The sequence below is a fragment of the Tachyglossus aculeatus genome, chromosome 3, assembly GCF_015852505.1.
Source record: "Tachyglossus aculeatus isolate mTacAcu1 chromosome 3, mTacAcu1.pri, whole genome shotgun sequence".
Taxonomy (NCBI): Eukaryota; Metazoa; Chordata; class Mammalia; order Monotremata; family Tachyglossidae; genus Tachyglossus; species Tachyglossus aculeatus.
The window spans coordinates 106,058,480-106,074,477 of NC_052068.1; the positions used below are offsets into that span (position 1 = coordinate 106,058,480).

Genomic DNA, 15,998 nt, shown 5'->3' on the forward strand with positions numbered 1-15,998 from the left:
TATAGCTAGGAATCCTGCTGGGAACCCTGTTGAAAAAATAAATCAAACCAGAAACACCAAAAAACATAGTTAATGGAAATAACTCAGTGAAGCTGTTGCAGGCAACTGTTTAGAGCCAGGACAAGGCCAAGATAAATTGTCAAGAGTGGTGTGATGCAAATGACCCAGAAATTAAAGAGCTATGTGCAGTTTGCTAAGAGATATCAATGGCCCTAGCGGCACCTTGCAGCATGTGAGAACCCAGGCAGGAATAAAGCTTTCAGAAACCTGTTATGTGACTTGAAAACCAAATTCAGAAACAGGAATGACAGGTGGCGAGATGCCTGAACGTAAGAAATTGCTACAAAATCAAAAACATCTGCAATTTGCTCATGTCCTTTGATCACAAAATAAGCATTAGAAGCGACTTTCGCAGACTAAACCCTCCTCTTCCTCTGCCTCCCCCGCCCCTCCCCATTACCCCAACTCGCTCCCTTTCCTCTATCCCCTTCCGTGACCCACAACCTTTGTGCTTATATGTACATATTTACGATTATAATTCTATTTATTTTTATTAATGATGTGTATACATTTATACTTCCATTGTTAATTATGCTATTGATGCCTGTTTGCTGGTTTAGATGTCTGTCTCTCCCTTCCAGACTGTGAGCCCGTTGTGGGTAGGGATTTTCTCTATTGTTGCTGAACTGCACTTCCCAAGTGATTAGGTACAGTACTCTGTAAACAGTAAGCGCTCAGTAAATACAATTGAATGAATGATTTTGTTGATCTTTTTGTCCTCCATATGAATAAATTTATTTTCACTCTGAGTTCTTCTCAAGCCGATTTGCTTGTATCAACACCAGCGCCTAGTACAGAGCCTTGCACATAGTAAGCACTTGACAAATACCATTATTATTATAATTATTATTATATCAATTTAAAATGGCTTTCCTCCTCCAGAGCTTCTTCATAGCATTTTTTACCTCTGCATTTCTCAGAGTGTAGATTAAGGGATTCAGCATGGGAGTGATAATAGTAAAGAATACAGTCATTGATTTGTGTATTAGGAAGGTGCACACAGGCCTCATATACATTAAAATTCAGGGAACCACAGTCAGGTGGGAGCTGCAGGTAGAGAGGACTTTGTGCTTCTTTTCCAAACTGAGGGATTTCAGGGACCACAGGATAACTGCATAGGAGAGAAGTAGCAAGAGAAGAAATGATCATACAGATGGCCCCACCATTGCCAGCCACTGATAGGCCAATGAAGTGGGTATAGGTGCAGTCGAATTCCAATAGAGGGTACATATCACAGATAAAGTGGTCAATGACATTGGGGCTGCAGAAATAGAAGTTGTGCCATTGAGTGCAGAAAGCCTCCCACCCAGGCCAATCCCATCATCAGTCCACAAGCCTGCCAATTCATTTTGGTCATATAATACAGAGGTTTACAAATGGCCACTTAGTAGTCATAGGCCATGACCACCAGAACAAAGATCACAGCACCTCCAAATAAGTATTCGACAAAGAGCTGGGTCATACAGCCTTTGAAGGAGATGTTTTTTTTCTCATAGAGTAAATCCATGATTATCTTGGGAGCCGTGGTGGTAGAGTAAAAAGCATCCATCAAAGACAAGTAGGCAAGAAAGACGTACATGGTGGAGCGTAGATTCTGGCTAGCGATTACTGTTACCACAATGAGCAGGCTCCCCACTATAGTCACTATAGTCACCATGCAGATTATGAAAATAAATAACACAAACAACATTTTCTGCACCTCAGGATTCTGGGAAAGCGCCAGGAGAATGACTTCAGTCATGTTGTTTTTACATTCCATCTCTTCCTGTGGAGGAGGTCAGCTCCGAAGTGAGAGCCTGTTTACTGCAAATATAATGAAAATTACAAATGGGGATGTCTTGGATACACGCCGAGCCGCTCTTTGTAGGACTTCAAAGATTCCACTTCTATTATCTCGTTTCTTCCCTGCAAACTCTGTGTGAATTAGTTGAAACTCTATTTAGCTTCTTCATTTTACAAAGGGGAAAATGAGGTTTAGTGAGGTAAAATAGCAACTCAGTGGCTGAATGGGAATTAAAGGACAAATAAAAACCAGATTAAAGCCAGGATATAGTGCAGTGTCTTTGCTACATCATTGAATTCACATTCAGATAGACAGCTCAGTCAAAACAATAAGCTTTCCTGTCTCTAAGAGCAAGAAAATTTCCCAAAGGTAATGCATGAAGTGTTGGCTTTCAAAACAGATTATCCACAATGCTATTTGACTGTCTGCACCTTGTGGACAGGGAACCTGTCTACCAATTTTGTTATATTGTAGTCTCCCAAATGCTTAATACAATGACAGGACACAGAGGGCACTCAATAAATATGATTGCTTGATTGAATTATAAATATGGAAAATGAAATACTTGTACCTGAGGTAAAAATATTCCTTGTTAAGTTGCTCCAGTATTGTCATTAAACAATTCCTGAATGCGGATATTGTTCAAATGTTTTAGGATATACAGTGCTTGCCAAACTTAATTTTTAAACATTTAACATATTTGTGTTCATTTCTTCATTTTGAAAGTAAATAAAATAATAATAAGAAAGTAATAATAGCATTGGGTGTAATGCCCTGTTTTGGGTTTTATGTTTTTTTATGGAATTAGATAAAGCACTTACTATGTGTCAGGCTGTATACTAAGTGCTGAGATAGATACAAGATAATTGGATTGGACATAGTCCCTGTCCCACACAGGGCTCACCATCTTAATTCCCATTTTACAGATGAGATAACTGAGGCACAAAGTTAAGTGACTTGTCAAAAGTCACAAAGAAGGTAAATTGTGATTATAACCCAGGTCATCTGACTCCAGGCCCATGATGTGTCCCCCAGGACATACAGCCTTCTTGTTCAAAAGCCTAGGAAGCATATAACAAGTAGGTGACACATACCTTCCACCCTATCTCCACCCTCATCAACTCTGATCATTACATTCTCAGTTGCCTTCTCTCTCAAACTCCTTCCCCCTGTAAATCTATATTACTCCTCCACACAGAGCTCCGCTATCTCGACCCCATCGAGCTCTCTCCGTGCATCACACCCCACCTCGCCTCCATATCCTCTCTACCCACACTTGATGACCAGATTACTGCCCTAAACTCCATTCGCTGTACTCAACTCAACTCTCTCACTCCTCTTTCCCTTCGTTGCTCTCACACCACTAACCTACAGCCTTGGATGACTGCCACTGTCCGCCTCCTTCACTCTTATGCTCGAGCTGCTGAACGCTGCTGGCCAAAGTCTAAACACCAAGCCCTTGTTCACTTTAAGTTTATCCTTTCCTGCCTTAAACCTGCCCTCTTTTCTGCCAGGGAAAACTATTTTTCTTCCCTTACTGACACCCATGCCCATCAACACTATCAGATGCTCTGGACATTTATCTCCCTTCTCAGGCCCCCTCTTCCTTCCTCTCCTCCATCCCTCACCCAGAACAATCTGGCCTCCTACTTCATTAGTAAAATTATCACCAACAGATCTGAGCTTCCCACAGTCACCCCTCCCCTTTTTCCAAACCCTCCCCCCAACCCTCTCCTATACTTTCCCATCCTTCCCAGCAGTATCTTCAAGTGATATCTCCTCCCTCCTCTCTAGTGCTACTCCATCCACCTGTGCTTCGGGCCCCATTCCCTCTCATCTTATGAAAGCTCTCACCCCTTCCCTCCTTCCCCTCTTAACTTCCATCTTCAACCGTTCACTTTCCACTGGTTCCTTTCCCTCTGCCTTCAAACATGCCCACGTCTTTCCCATCCTAATATTGACCTCTCTTGACCCCACTGCCCCTTCCAGTTATCGCCCTATTTCCCTCCTACCCTTCCTTTCCAAACTCTTAGAAAGAATTGTCTGTACTCGCTGCGTCAAATTCCTCAACGCCAACTCTCTCCTAGACCCCCTCCAATCTGGCTTCCGTCCCCTATACTCCACCGACACTGCCCTCTCAAAAGTCACCAATGACTGCCTTCTTGCCAAATCCAATGGCTCCTACTGTATCCTAATCTTCCTCGATCTCTCAACTGCCTTCTACATTATGGACCACCCCTTCGCCTCATCATGTTATCCAGCCTTGGCTTCAAGGACTCGATTCTCTCCTGGTTCTCATCTCCCTGTCCGTAGATTCTCAGTCTCCTTCGCGCTTTCCTCCTCCCCCCTACCCATTCCCTCACTGTAGGGGTTCCTCAAGGGTCAGTTCTTGGTCCCCTTCTGTTCTCCATCTATACTCACTCCCTTGGTGAACTCATTTGCTCCCACGGCTTCAACTATCATCTCTACGCAGGTGACACCCACATCTACATCTCCCCCCCTGTTCTCTCTCCCTCACTCCAGACTCGTATCTCCTCCTGCCTTCAGGGCATTTCTACCTGGATGTCTGCCCGCCACCTAAAGCTCAGCATGTCTAAGACTGAGCTCCTTATCTTCCCTCTCAAACCATGTCCTCTCCCTGATTTTTCCGTCAGTGTGGACGACACTACCATCCACTACCACTTCTGTCTCAGAAGCCCGCAACCTTGGTGTCATCCTTGACTCCGCTCTCTCCTTCACCACTTACATCCAATCCGTTACTGAAACCTGCCGCTCTCACCTTCACAACGTCTCCAAGATCCGCCCTTTCCTCTCCATCCAAACCACTACCTTGTTGGTTCAATCTTGCATCCTATCCCGTTGGGATTACTGTATTGGCCTCCTTTTTTGGACTGTGAGCCCACTGTTGGGTAGGGACTGTCTCTATATGTTGCCGACTTGTACTTTCCAAGCGCTTAGTATAGTGCTCTGCACACAGTAAGCGCTCAATAAATACGATTGATTGATTGATTGATTGACTGATTGATCTCCCATCCTCCTGTCTCTCCCTGCTTCAGTCTATTCTTCACTTTGCTGCCTGGATTGTCCTTTAACAGAAACGCTCTGGGCGTGGTTTAGTGGAAAAAGCCCGATTTTGGTAGTCAGAAGTCGTGGGTTCTAATCCTGACCCTGCCACAGCTCTGCTGTGTGACTTGCCCCAAGTAACCTAACTACTCTGTGCCTCAGTTATCTCATCTGTAAAATGAGGATTAAGACTGTGAGCCCCACCTGGGACAAACGGATCACCTTGTATCTGTACCAGTGCTTAGAACAGTGCTTGGTACATTGTAAGCACTTAACAAATGCCGTCATTTTTAAAAACAATTATGTCTCTCCACTCCTCAAAAATTACCAGCGGTAGTCTATCAACCTTTGCATGAAGCAAAAACTGCTCACTAACGGCTTCAGAGCTCTTCATCATCTCGCCCTCTCCTACATCACCTCTCTTCACTCCTTTTACAGCCCAGCCCGCACATTCTGCTCCTGTGCCGCTAACTTCCTCACATTGCCTTATTTTCCCCTATCCCGCTGTCGACCCCTTGCCCACGTCCTACCCCTATCCTGGAATGCCCTCCCTCCACACATCTGCCAAACTATCTCTCTTCCTCCCCTCAAAGCCCTGTGCAGAGCTCAACTCCTTAGGAAGCCTTCCCAGACTGAGCCCTCTTTTTCCTCTGTTCCTCCTCCCCTCCCCTTCGCCCCGACTCACTCCCTCTGCCCTACCCCCTTCCCCTCCCCACAGTACTTGTGCATATCTGTACATATTTATTAATCCATTTATTTTATTAATGATATGTATATAGCTATAATTCTATTTATCTACTCTGATGGTATTGACACATGTCTAGTTGTTTGTTTTGTTGTCTGTCTCCCCCTTCTAGGCTGTGTGCCCGTTGTGTGGTAGGGACCATCTCTACATATGTTGCCGATTTGTACTTCCCAAACGCTTAGTACAGGGCTCTGCAGCCAATAAGTGCTCAATAAATACAATTGAATGAATGGGTGAATGAATGAATACCCTGCCTACAATGATCTTAGAGAAGAGAGAAGAATGTCTTTGTTAGATTCAACAAACATATGAATTGTCCATAATGTACCTGAAAGATTTTCTCATACTCCATCAAAATACTTGAGCTCAATTCTTAATTTCTCTGGGACCTGCCATGACAACCATGAAGTTTTGCAGTTGTGACTTCACAAAAAGGCTGAGAAAACAAATATTCATATCAACATATTTTAAACAGCCATACACCACTAAACACATTCAAGAGGTTTTGTTCAATTAGTTCCAATGAGAAGAGAAACACGTGACAAAGTATTTGGAAGACTAAAACTCAAAAACATGTCAAACTAGAAAAACGTATCCTTGCTACTTCCAAAGATGAGGATATTATTTCTCTAGCTTTGAGTAGCTTAGGTGGTAAACTACATTTGATAGATAAGCACAGAATTTCTTTCAAATGGAAGGTCTGTTTAATGAGAACTATTTTAATAACAATTTCTTAAGCTATAAATCTTTCCTTGTGGCCTCATTTTTTGGTTTTGTCTTGGAGACCATGCTATCAGACCTAATACAGGAAAAACCTTTACAATTTACCTAATACCTTTTTGTGCCATGGTGATGATTTAGGGAACGCCTCTCATCCATAACTCTGGAAGACCATAAACATAAAAAAAGGACATTCTCAATCTCTAGTTTTAGAAATCTTTTCTTCCAATCCTGAGAAGCTTTCAGAAAATACTTTTCACCTCTAGGGTGAACTCCATAAACATCCAAGGGTCTGATGAAGGCCGTATCTCTAATATTCTTTCTGATGAAGGTTTGCAAAAAAAGACTAAGTTGGATTTTACATGGAACAAACACGCATGTCCCCATTTGGGGCATCTGAACTGATCTTGGGAAATTTCACTACTGTTTACTTGAAGAGCACTGCATAGAAAATGTTCATGAGGAGGTGAACGCCATGATATGAATGACGTTAATCCATACTGAACAACAACAACAACAGAGTTTCATCATTCTCACAGGTATTTCTCCTCTGAATGAATTCACTGAGGAGTTTCTCAGTGCCCAGGAAATTTACTACTTCTATGCCATCCTGCTATGGTGCGTAGCATCTTCAGAGATTCTTCAAGGATTCATGCATCTATAGGCCAAGCAGATGTGAAATAAGCAACAAATTATTTGGCTAGTGGACACGTGCCCAATTTTGGTCTGTTACCTCCTTACAGAAGTTCTGATAGGGTGAAATATTTCATATTTCCTAACTAGGCATTTGAAGGTGCATTAAACTTGCCTTGGTAAAGCAACAGCAACTGAACTTTCATTACTTCATTCAATGGTGTTTATTAAGTGTTTACTGTGTGCTAAGCACCTATGAAAGTACAGTACAACAACAGACTCATTCCCTGACCATAACAAGTTTACAGGCCAGAGGGAACAGAGGTAATAGCTTTGATATTTCCATAGAATTGAAATCCAGTGTTTCTTCAATCAGTTCATTAATAACATTTATTAAGTACCTGCTGTATACAGAGCAATCAATCAGTCGTATTTATTGAGCATTTACTTTTGACAATACACTGCGCTAGGCATTTAGGAGAGTTCAATTCAGCTGGCTGACATGATCCCTGACCTCAAGGAGCTTGCAATTGAGTGGGGGAGACAAACATTAAAATAAATTACAGGTAAGGGAAGCAACTGAGTATAATATATATATATATATATATGTATATATATATACATATCCTTATATATATACTTACATGTCATGGATGTGTGAGTACAAAGCACTGTACTAAGCACTTGGGACAGTCAAATGATTATAGGAATGATACTTACTAGGGTGCCAAGCACCGTACTAAAAACTGGAGTACATGCAGTTAATCAGTCAACCTATCAGTAGTATTTATTGAGTGCTAACTGTGTACAGGGCACCGTACTAAGTGCTTGGGAAAGTGCAACACAACAATATAACAAACACATTCCCTACGAACACTGAGTTTACAGTCTAGAGGGGGAGACAGATATTAATATGAATAAATAAATTGCAGCAGTGTACATAAGTGTTGTGGGGCTGAGTCGGGGGATGAATGAGGAGAGCAAGTCAAGAGGGAAATGAATGCTTTTTCAGGGAAGGTCTCTTGGAGGATATGTGCCTTCAATAAGGCTTTGAAAGTGGGGACAGTAAATGTCTGTTGGATAGGAAGAGGGAGGGCATTTCATGCCAGAGGTAGGAAATGATGATGATGATGATGATGATGATGATGGTATTTGTTAAGCGCTTCCTATGTACCTAACACTGTTCTAAGTGCTGTGGTAGATCCAAGTTAATCAGGTTGTTAAATGTGGGGCTCACAGTCTTAATCCCCATTTTACAGATGAGGTAAGTAAGGCACAGAGAAGTTAAGTGGCTTGCCACGGTCAGGACTTGGGTGAAGTGTTGGCGGTGAGACAGACGAGATCGAGGTAGAAAGAGAAGGTTGTCATTAGAGGAGGGAAATGTTTGAGCTGGGTTGTAGTAGGAGAGTAGCAAGGCGGCGTAGGAAGGGGCAAGGTGATTGTGTGATTTAAAGCCATTGGAAAGGAGCTTCTGCTTTACATTATGACAATGTAAGCAGATCAGACACAATTCCAGTCCCACATGGGGCTCCCAGTCTAAGGGAGAAGGAGGACAGGGATCTTATTTCCATTTTTGCAAATGAGCAAACTGAAGCACAGAGAACTTGTGGGAAGCAACGTTGCCTAGGGGAAAGAGCATGGGTCTGGGAGTCAAATGAACTGGGTTCTAACCCTTGCTCTGCTGCTTGTCTGCTGTGTTACCTAGGAAAAGTCATTGAACCTCTCTGTACCTCAGCTACCCCATCTGTAAAATGGGATCAAATCCTACCCCCTCCTACTTAGACTATGAGTCCTACGTAGGTTATCGACTGAATCCAGTGCTCAATACAGTGCCCAGAGCTTAGCACAATGTCCAACACTTAGTAAGGTGCCTGGAACATTCATTCATTCATTCAATAATATTTATTGAGCGCTTACCGTGTGCAGAGCACTATACAAAGCACTTGGGAAGTACAAATTGGCAACATATAGAGATGGTCCCTACCAAACAGTGGGCTCACAGTCTAGAAGGGGGAGACAGACAACAAAACAATACAATTAACAAAATAAAATAAATAGAATAGTAAATATGTACAAGTAAAATAAATAGAGTAATAAATATATACAAACATATATACAGGTGCTGTGGGGAGGGGAAGGAGGTAGGGCAGGAGGGATGGGGAGAGGAAGGAGGGGGCTCAGTCTGCGAAGACGTCCTGGAGGAGGTGAGCTCTCAGTAGGACTTTGAAAGGAGGAAGAGAGATAGCTTGGCAGATAGTAAGCACTTAACAAATACCATAATTATTATAATCTTGTATCCACGCCAGTGCTTAGTACAGTACCCGGCACATAGTAAGTACTTAATAAGTACCACAAAAAATAGTGACTTACCCAAGGTAACACAGTAAGTGGAAGTGGGGTTTAAATCTCTGGTTGCTTGACTCCCTAACCAATACTCTTTCCACTAGGTAATGCATGCGGCTTCTTACAGAAAATGAAAATACATGATCCTTGCCCGCACGGAGTTTACAATTTAAATTACAGATGAGACCAGTAATAGAGTATATAAGATTGGAGATACCTCCCAAGGTAACATCTCACATACAAAAATAAGTGATGCTGTCGTTGGTAGTGACACATGCTATCACTTGCTCTAATAGGGCTACAGAAGGTCATCATTAAGCCTCTTGCAGGTATTTTAATTCTCCAGAAGATGGACTTCAAACCATCTGGACAATTTAAATAACATTTTTGGTACCTCATGAGATTTCTAAACTAAATTTGGATTGGATTTTGAGAAGTAACATGGCCTAGTAGAAAGACCACAGGCCTGGGAGTCAGAAGACATGAGTTCTAATCCTGTCTCTGCCATTTGTTTGCTGGGTGACTTTGGGCAAGCTGCTTAACTTCATGGTGCCTCAGTTTCCTCAACTGTAATATAGGGGTTAAATACCTGCTCCTCCTCCTACTTCCACTGTGAGCCCTATGTGGGACAGAAACTGTCCAACCAGATTATCTTGTCTCTACTCCAGGGTTCAGTACAACACTTAGCACATAGTAAGCACTTAACAAATACCACAATTTTCATTATTTTCATTATTCTTCTAATTATTATTATTGTGTTTAGTTGTGGTCAGATAAACATTCTACATAATGTATAGCAACAATAATCTGAATAGGTTTCAGATTTCACGGTCAAAGAGTAATATTGTCCATCAGGAGCTATGTTTGTGTTGGAGTATATTCAAGACGTGTTTGTTTCATCTGCAAGTGAGTGGCTATTTTGGTGATTAAAAAGCTGATGCAGGGCCCACTTGAGCAAGCTTAGGCCATTCTTATTGATTTTCCCATATCCAGGTGGTCCCTAAGGTTTTTCTCCCACTTTCATCACAGAATGCTTGCTCTGCAGCATCAAATCTATCCAAATTCCAATAAAAATCTCTCTTTTTCTTCACAGATAAAGTCATTACTATGTCACCCTGGTCACATTGATTTCAGTTATTGAGTTTATAATCCTGGGTGTTCTCCCATTTACCAAAATTATCTGTTTGTCCTTATATTCTTCCTTTAAGAGGGTTCCAATTACCACTAGAATGTACTGAATGTACTCCCCTCCTCAAAAATCTCCAGTGGCTACCAATCAATCTGTGCATCAGGCAGAAACTCCTCACCCTCGGTTTCAAGGCTCTCCATCACCTCGCCCCCTCGCCCCCTTCTACTTCACCTCCCTTCTCTCCTTCTACAACCCTCCGCTTCTCTGCTGCTAATCAATCAATCAATCAATCAATCAATCGTATTTATTGAGCGCTTACTATGTGCAGAGCACTGTACTAAGCGCTTGGGAAGTACAAATTGGCATCACATAGAGACAGTCCCTACCCGATAGTGGGCTCACAGTCTAAAAGGGGGAGACAGAGAACAGAACCAAACATACCAACAAAATAAAATAAGTAGGATAGAAATGTACAAGTAAAATAAATAAATAAATAAATAAACAGAGTAATAAATATGTACAACCATATATACATATATACAGGTGCTGTGGGGAAGGGAAGGAGGTAAGACGGGGATGGAGAGGGGGACGAGGGGGAGAGGAAAGAAGGGGCTCAGTCTGGGAAGGCCTCCTGGAGGAGGTGAGCTCTCAGCAGGGCCTTGAAGGGAGGAAGAGAGCTAGCTTGGCGGATGGGCAGAGGGAGGGCATTCCAGGCCCGGGGGATGACGTGGGCCGGGGGTCGATGGCGGGACAGGCTAGAGCGAGGTACAGTGAGGAGATTAGTGGTGGAGGAGCGGAGGGTGCGGGCTGGGCAGTAGAAGGAGAGAAGGGAGGTGAGGTAGGAGGGGGCGAGGTGATGGACAGCCTTGAAGCCCAGGGTGAGGAGTTTCTGCCTGATGCGCAGATTGATCGGTAGCCATTGGAGGTTTTTGAGGAATCTCCTCACCGTCCCTCGTTCTCGCCTGTCCCGCCGTCGACCCCCGGCCCACGTCATCCCCCTGGCCGGGAATGCCCTCCCTCTGCCCATCCGCCAAGCTAGCTCTCTTCCTCCCTTCAAGGCCCTACTGAGAGCTCACCTCCTTCAGGAGGCCTTCCCAGACTGAGCCCCCTCCTTCCTCTCCCCCTCGACCCCTCTCCATCCCCCCTGTCTTACCTCCTTCCCTTCCCTACAGCACCTGTATGTATGTATATATGTTTGTACATATTTATTATTCTATTTATTTATTTAATTTACTTTATTTTACTTGTACATATCTATTCTATTTATTTTATTTTGTTAATATGTTTGGTTTTGTTCTCTGTCTCCCCCTTCTAGACTGTGAGCCCACTGTTGGGTAGGGACCATCTCTATATGTCGCCAACTTGTACTTCCCAAGTACAGTGCTCTGCCCATAGTAAGCGCTCAATAAATACGATTGATTGACTGATTGAAAGCAGTCTTTTAATCAATGTGTATAATGAGAAGGAAGATTTAAACACATACAGGAAATGACATTCAGTGTTCTAACTCAGAATACATTTAAACCTTCAAGTAAGGGTCTTTTATAAGAAAGTATGTTGCAGCTAATTTCCTTAAAGCATCTGAAGAACCCACTGGTTCCTTCCTTCTCCCACCGAAAAAAAACAACATAATTCTCATAAAGTGATTCACTTCTCTTCTGAAGTTATTATTTGGCACCATAACATCCTCATGGCTTTTTTCACCTCCACATTTCTCACGGTACACCAAGGGGTTTAACATGGGGGTAATGAAAACATAGAATACAGCCATTCCTTTATCCGTGGGGAATGTGGAGACGGGCCTCATGTATGTGCAGTTACAGGGAACGAAGAACAGCATGACGACTGAGACGTGAGAGCCATAGGTGGAGAGGGCTTTGTGCCTTCCCCCGGAACTATAACTTTTTATGGAGTTCAAGATGACCACGTAGGAGACGACCAACATGAGAAAAAAGATAGTGCAAATCAGGCCGCTGCTGGCAGTCACCGACAGACCCACAACATAGGTGTCTGTGCAGTTGAATTCCAACAAAGGGAACATGTCACAGAGAAAATTATTAATAACATTGGGACCACAGAAAGGCAGCCGGAATAGGAAGAGAATCTGAATTATTGAATGAAAGAAGCCCATTACCCAGGCCACGCCCACCAGTAGGGCACAAACCAGCCGGTACATGATGATCAAATAGTGCAGAGGTTTGCAGATGGCCATATAGCGGTCATAGGCCATTGCAATGAGAAAGATGGCCTCTGTTCCTCCAAAGAAGTGTGATAAATAGAGCTGGACCATGGAGCTCTCATAGGAGATGACTTTCCTGGCAGACAGGCTGTCTACAATCATTTTTGGAGTAGTGGAAGAGGAGTAGATGGCATCTATTAAAATTAGGTACGAGAGGAAGTAGTACATAGGGGAGCTGAGATCCTGCCTGGCCTTGATGGTTATGACAACAAGCAAGTTTCCCAAAAGAGTTACCGGGTAGATGATTAGGAACAAAACTAATAAACGTTTCTGCAACTCTGGATTCTGGGTAAGACCCAAGAGAATGAATTCTGTCACATTGTTCCTTTTTCCCGTAGATTCGGTGTTGGTGATGAACATATTGGTGAGCGTGTATAACAGAGAACTGGTTTACCTGAAAAGATAAAGATACTGAATTTCTTTAGCACTGTTTTTTTTCCCCATGGAAACCAAGATACTTTATTTTTACTACCTTAAATTTCACTCGTTCTTAAAACTCCTTAGTCCCATTTGACAGAAAGAAAAATCAAGCCAAGTAACTTGCATTATACTAACTTGCATTATACCCCACCTTCAGTCAAGGGTTACCAATCAATTAATGGTATTTACTGAGTGCTTACTCTATGCAGAGTGCTGTACTAAATGCTTTGAAATGCTGAATTTAGTATTCTTTCCACTTAGTTCAGAGCTTGTCAACCAGCGAGGCTAGTACCGACAGACTGAGCCCCCTCCTTTTCCTCTCCTCTCCCTCCCCTCCCAAATGCTCCCACTCCCTCCCTCTGCCCTACTCCCTTCCCCTTCCCACACACTTGCATATATTTGTACATATTTATTACTATATTTTATGTGTATAGAGCCATAACTCTATTTATTCTGATGGTATTGACACCTGTCTATTTGTTTTGTTTTGTTGTCTGTCTCCCCCTTCTAGACTGTGAGCCCTTTGTTAGGTAGGGATCATCTCTATATGTTGCCGATTTGTACTTCCCAAGCACTTAGTAGAGTGCTCTGTACACAGTAAGCACTCAATAACTACGATTGAATGAATGAATGGTAGCATTTCACTTGGATTTTCTCCCTTTATTCACCCCTCCCAAAGCCCCATAGAATTTATCGATCTGTAATATATTTATTTATAATTAATGTTTGTCTCTCCCTCTTGATTGTAAACTCACTGTGAGCAAAGAACATGTCTACCAACTCTGTTGTATTGTATTTTCCTAAGAACTTAGTAGAGTGCTTGAGCAGCAGCATGGCCTAGTGGAAAGAGCACGGGCTTGGGAGTTAGAGATCATGCATTCTAATCCCTGCTCCGCCGCTTGTCATCTATGTGGGCCTGGGCAAGTCAGTTAAATCCTCTGTGCCTCAGTTTCCCCATCTGTAAAATTGGGATGAAGACTGTGACCCCCATGTGGGACAACATGATTACCTTGTATCTATCCCAGCGTTTAGAACAGTGCTTAGCACAAATTAAGTGCATAACATATACCATCATCATCATCATCATCATCATCATCATCATCAGTGCTCTGCCCACAGTAAGTGCTCAATAAATGTGATTGATTGACTGATGGATTTCACAGTACACTGGAGCTCCCAACAGAGGCCTTTTTGCTTTACTGAGGGATGATTAGAATAATAATAATGATACTAATGGCATTTGTTAAGCACTTACTATGTGCCAAGCACAGTTCTAAGCACTGTGGTAGATACAAGGTAATCGGGATGTCCCACGTTGGGCTCACAGTCTTAATCCCCATTTTACAAATTGGGTGACTGAGGCACAGAGAAGTTAAGTGACTTGCCCAAAGTCACGCAGCTGACAAGTGGCAGGGCCGGGATTAGAACCCACAACTTCTGACTCCCAAGCCCGTGTTCTTTCCACTAAGCCACGAATAGGCTTGCTCAATTGTTTTCTTTAGACAAGTCTTGTCTCTTTTTAGTAGATAATGGGTACTTACTGTTATGTTAAGTTTATTCCCTCCTCTCACTGTGACTGCCTCCAGTGGCATGTTAGAACAACTAAACGTTCCTTATTCAGAAAATCCTGCTTCTGTGATTCCACTCCGCAGAGACTCCCTTATAGGTAATGGGTTCTATAGGTGAGAGGAAGCATATGGCCACAAAGATTCCTGAAAATGTCCATAATCCATACATCTAACAACTCTCCGCTTTTTTACTCTCAAAATAATTGGTTTAGTTATTGAAATAAGGATATTGGATCCTCTTTCTTATCCTATTATCAATCAATCAATCAATAGTATTTATTGAATGCCTGGAGTGCTGTATTCAATGGCTGGGAGAATACAATACAATAGAGATTGCAAGCTCGTTGTGAGCAGGGAATGTGTCTATTATATTGCTATATTGCACTTTTCCAAGTACTTAGTATAGTACTCTGCACATAGTAAATGCTCAATAAATATGATTAACTGATCCCTGCCCACAAGGAGCTTACAAAGTGGAGGGCGAGGCAGACATTAAAATACATGATAGATAGTTATGCACATACGTGCTGTGGGGCTGGGATGAATTTCAAAATGTTTAAAGGGTAGAGACCCAAGTTCCAGAAATGAAGAAGACAGGGAAAATTGGAGAAGTGAGGGCATAGTCAGGAAAAGCCTCATGGAGGAGACCTGATTTTAGAAGAGCTTTGAAGATGGGGAGAATAGTGCTCTCAGAAACAAGGACACTCACAACAAGAAACATACCTGGGGGTTTGCCCCTTTCCTTCCAGACATAAGTTTCTACTAAATCCCCTCTTGGGCTTATGCTTCCCAGAAGAAAACATATGGAAATATGTAGGACTGTTCCTTTAAAGCATTGCTCGTGCCCCTCCCCGCTTCTTGCTCTCCCTCTTTAACAAATAATTCTCAACTCCTGAGTTTCCTTGTATCCTATATCCTGCATCTTTTCTCTCAAACTTTCAATGCCAACGCAGTCTTTACATCAATCAATTAATCACTCAATCAATGTATTGAATGTCTACTGTTCTAGTTCTGGTTCTCCTCCTATCTCTCTGGCCGCTCAGTCTCTTTCGCAGGCTCTGCCTCACATCCTTTAATTGTGGGGGTCCCTCAAGGTTCAGTTCTGTGTCCCCTTCAATTGTCCATCTACATCTACGCACTCTCACTTGCTCCCCTGGCTCCAAGTACCTACCATCTCTATGCAGATGATTCCCAAATGTACATCTCCAACCCAGATCTCTCTCCTCTGAAGTCTCATATTTCCTCCTGCCTTCAAGAAATTCCTACTTAGATGTACCACGGACACCTCAAATGTA

At 42.7% G+C, this 15,998-nt stretch overlaps 1 pseudogene; it reads right to left on the reverse strand.

Annotated features, from left to right (window-relative positions):
- Positions 1-914: 914 nt before the first annotated feature.
- On the reverse strand, positions 915-1,819 carry LOC119925451 (annotated as a pseudogene).
- Between the last annotated feature and the right edge of the window lie 14,179 nt (positions 1,820-15,998).